Consider the following 5159-nt stretch of genomic DNA (forward strand, 5'->3'; position numbering starts at 1 on the left):
GACGAAGCTGTTGAAGTGGTCGCTGGAACTGCTGCTGCTGTCGTGTGGTACACGGAACAGTTCTCAAAGAGAAACTGGACCGAGACAAATTGTGGGGTATGAGTTGATCTATATATAGCGTTAAGAGGGCTCCCAGATGGCTTCAGAATTTTACTCTATCACGTGACCTTATTAGGGGCCGTGATTGGTCAGTTTGCGTTCTGGCGGGAAAGGTTCGAAGTAGTTGCCGATTCGAATAATAATCAGTCACGTGATGACAAGGAATGGGTTCTCTACTACGCTCGCATTTATTTATATTTAAATGAGAAGATTGTATGTAATGGCGATAGTAGTTTTGTATCTAGTGACGATAGGTAGTTTCACTACATATATATATATATATATATACACAGACATATACACAGGCATATACACACACATACAGACACACACACACATATATATATATACATACACACACACACACAAAAAAGGGGAGATGGGGAGTGAGAACCAGAAAGCGTGAGACAGGATCGAGCACACATCAAAGAATGCTTCAATGGAACAGTGTTTATTCTAAATAGCTACTGCATGTCATTTCCTTCCAGTGTGTGTGTGTGTGTGTGTGTGTGTGTGTGTGTGTGCACGCACACGCACACACGTGTATGCATTTGTATACTTTTGTATATGTGTGTCTGTGTATTAAATAAAATCAGATGACTATCAGAAATTGAGGGAGAGAAAAATAATCCCATAAATGTAGAGCACAAATAAGCTTGCAGCGCATTTAAAATAAAAATCTAAGTTGATTCCTCCAAGAATCACTGTAAATACAAAACAAATATATTTGCAAAATAATGAAATACAAATTCTTCTCTGTTTTCTGAATAAATGAATTAATGATTTCCCGCAGTGTAATCGTAATTGTTTTAAAAAATTCCATTCTCTGGAAGAGTATCGTCGACGTAAGACAAATAAAAAATATATCGAATAAATTTAATGGATAAATGATTGAAGCAGTATAATAAAGAAAAAAGTTATCACACTGACATAGTTTCGTGGTGCCAAGTTGTTTAATGAACCATAAAATAAGAATAATCAAGAATATTTAAGAAATCCTAAACGTTATTGATAAATCTATGCTACTGGGTGCCTCACTTATTACAAGTGGGTTGTTGAACACTTCCAGCCATGTATTAATTTTATGTCTTTCATATCAACAAATTCTATCTCAGCTATACAATTGCAGATCCGCCAACGCATCATTAAATCATGGAAAGAATTCAACAGCGTAGATTTCACTTGAAAAAAGAAAAAGAAAAAAAAAAGAAATTACTATAATCCGATTTAAGTGGGCGAGCAGACAATCATTAGCATGTCGGGCAAAATGCCTTGCGGCGTTTCTTCCGTATTTACGCGCTTATTTCAAATTTCGCCGAGGTCGCCTATACTTTTCATTTTGTCCGAGTGGAGAAAATCAGTACTAGTTTAGCACTGGGGTCAACGTAATAGACTGCTCCTTCCCCTTAAAATTGGAGGCCGTGTGCTAAAATTTGAAACTATTATAAGTTGCGTTTTAATCCGGAAGCATCGATTTAATGTTATCTCAAAACAGAGCGGCGAGCTGGCAGAATTTTTTAGCACGCTGGACGAAATACTTAGCGCTATTTCGTCTGCCGTTACGTTCTGAGTTCAAATTCTGCCGAGGTTGACTTTGCCTTTCATCATTCTGAGGTCGATTAAATAAGTACCAGTTACGAACTAGGGTCGATGTAATCGGCTAAACCCCTTTGTCTGCTCTTGTTTATCCCCTCTATGTTTAGCCTCCTGCAGGCAATTAAAAAAAATGCTAAAAACTTATTAATCATTAGCCGAACGCAGTTTCCGGAGATTTCGCTTGAGATTTTCATGCACTTATAATTTACTACCGTTTTAGTATTTATTCTGCGTCAATTATACAACTCATGTTTGTAAGATTGTGATTTCGATTACTGGACATGCTGACGTGTTGTGTTCGTGAGCAAAGCACTTCATTCACCAGCTAGCAATGAGTAATCCTGCGACGGACCGGCGTCCCGTGCAGGTGGGTATATATACTCCATTGAAACTGGACCTCATGAGCGTGTCATGGCTCGAGATGGAAATATTCATTTAGTGATTTATTTATACAATAGAGTATGTTGATTGATACACATAATGAACTCACGTCCAACAGATAACTGCTGTTGTCAAATTTCTCTTCAATATAGTCTTGGTAAAAGAAAAAATCTTTCAAATTCTAGCTCAAGGCCGGCAATTTACAACCGTCCCACTACGTGACTTGTACTTTTCATTTAATGAAAGGCAAAGCTGAACTCAGAGCATAAAGATTCGAAAGAAATACTACTAAAGGGTTTTGCTTGATGCGCCAACGATTCTGCCAGCTCGACTCTTATTTATAAACTAAATACAGTAACCCCTCGACTATCGCAGATGTTACGTTTCAAAATCTCCCGCGAAACGTGAAAATCAGGAAAGTAGAAACAGTACTGTACTCTATATATTTTTATCACTTTTATTATTTATATATATTATTTTATTATTAACGCAAAACACTCAACTCCCGAATTTGGTTTTCCATAGAGTATGTGAAAATTCTTTGTTTACTCATCTGCGATACACTCCGTTTTTTCTTTTAATATATTTTAATTATTGTGTTATATGTTGCAGTACTGTACTCTATCTTTATTGATTTATCAATTTTTAGGCACGAAAATGCTTATTTTACTACAGAAATAAAATCTTACAAATTATAGATACCTATCGGCCGCAGGAACCTGCGATATACAGAAGAGACCGTGATTTAAATTTACATACATTAGCCAGAAAAATCCGCGATGTTCTCAGTGCGTGATATGTGAACAGCGATATGGCGAGGGATTAATTGTACTTCGTATGAACATAATTGATTACATGAAACAAACACATATTTCCCATATTTTCCTCTTCTTTTTCATTCCTTATATCTGCTTTCTTTTACATTTTCTTCTTTCTCCACCATGTACTTCTACCGAGCTGTACCCGGATATTGACAACCGAGTCGCATAACCTGCTCATAAAATGTGTAACCCTGTACCTACATTATCATCAATAATTCATACATTTGGTACTCATAACAGAAACTCTGTATCGTTTGATGCTTAATCTTTAGTCATCTACATCATTAAGCTGAGTGATATTCGTATCATTCGATTGATACCTTATAAGTACTTGACTTTTCTTGTTATAAATGAATCGGAAATACATTGTGGAATTCGAACTCAAATCCTACATGACTTGAACTAATAGTTAAATGTATTTCGCAAGTTACTTTGAATAAGAATCTGTTAATGCATCATTTCCAATATTGAAAAATCAATATTATAATGTGATCTGGAATATTTTAATTGGAGAAAGAAATTCTATGAGGATTTGATCAAATTCAACGATACTTTACCAACACATCTGAATATGAGATTAGTTTTAAAATGCCCGACAACCGGAATAAAACTTTAGTTGTATTCAGAATTGTTCTTTGTATTCTCATTTAAAATGATACTGAAGTGGACTCTTCTTTTCATCCTTTAAAAATAAGTAAATTAAAATATACGAATCATGCGATAAGATCTCTTCAATCAACTTCAAATGGGTAGCCTAGAGATATGGGTGGGAAAATCCAGAAACTCATTTATTTTTTCATTTAACACAATCGAGTTATATACATAAACACACACACACATATACATACATATATATAGATAAAAGTGTGTGCATATAAATTCACTTTTATGCGTACATATATAGATATATACATACACGGAACAAATCGTCGCATGCAATACCTACAATGCTATACTCAACTTGATCGTCATAGTCATAGGGATTCGAAAGTACTACTAAAATTATCCCTGATATCCATTGTCCATATATATATATATATATATATAGACAAAATACGTATCTGTCAGTTAGATATGCTTTTTTAAAAGACGAGATGCTAGAAGTCGCTATATTGGATTCGCAGTACAAGGAAACACTTAAAATATTATGATGTGAAGAGGCGCTCACACCTCGTTGAATTAGAGCCTCAGCTTACAAAATACGAATTACATGAAATTATCTCATGCCTGCTTACATACATACGTTTGTACACACACACACACACACACAAATATACATATATATATACACATACATATACACAAGAATAGATAGATATGTACGTATGTAAGCTGTTATATACCTAGTATGAATACATTGTCATTTCTTTCTGTTATTGAATATATATATACTTATTCACTTGTAGTCGAAAGCATGGGTGCGTTTGTTTGGTAGAAATAGTAATCACAATTAAATATTACTGTGATACTCATTGCAGGTTAAGAGAAATAGGCTAAATAAAGCTCAGAAACGGCATATATATATATTTATTTATTACATGTATATAAGAGGGATGCCCACTAAGTGGACATCCATTTTGCTAGAAGTAGACCACCTATGGTATGACCACTAAGAAAATATTGTTCTCAAGAAAATTCAGCAAACACCAGAACGTAAGTGAGCAAGACAAATGAAAAGATACAAAATATAAAGATGAATCATAAATAGATATGCCTATGATTACTCTTTATTAAACAACCAGCATGGTGAGAATTTGAACTCTAGTATTTTCTGATGACTATTATATTTTGTATCTTTTCATTTGTCTTGCTCGCTTACGTTCTGGTGTTTGCTGAATGTTTTTGAGAACAGTTTTTTTTCTTAGTGGTCAGACCATAGGTGGTCTGCTTCTAGCAGCATGGATGTCCGCTTAGTGGTCACCCCTCTTATATGTATGTAATAATAACTTTTCTGGGATCTTTTTAAAACGGGGGCCACATTTTTCATTAACGAAACACTTTGAAACTTGGATCACTGGTAGAATGTGTCATATAAAACATATTTTTCTCTTAGTCTTCTTAAAAAAAAAAGAAATCCATAAATTATTCCATGTTAAAGTTGTCGTATTTCTGTAATTTCAACCAATCACTGACGTCCATTCAGCCGATATACATTAAGTGCCGACTACATAAACAAACGATTCTGAAGCAATTAACCCTAACCCTAACCCTAACTCTAACCCTAACCCTAACTCTAACCCTAACCCTAGGGTTAGAGTTAGG

This window comes from Octopus bimaculoides, chromosome 2, assembly GCF_001194135.2.
Source record: "Octopus bimaculoides isolate UCB-OBI-ISO-001 chromosome 2, ASM119413v2, whole genome shotgun sequence".
Lineage (NCBI taxonomy): Eukaryota > Metazoa > Mollusca > Cephalopoda > Octopoda > Octopodidae > Octopus > Octopus bimaculoides.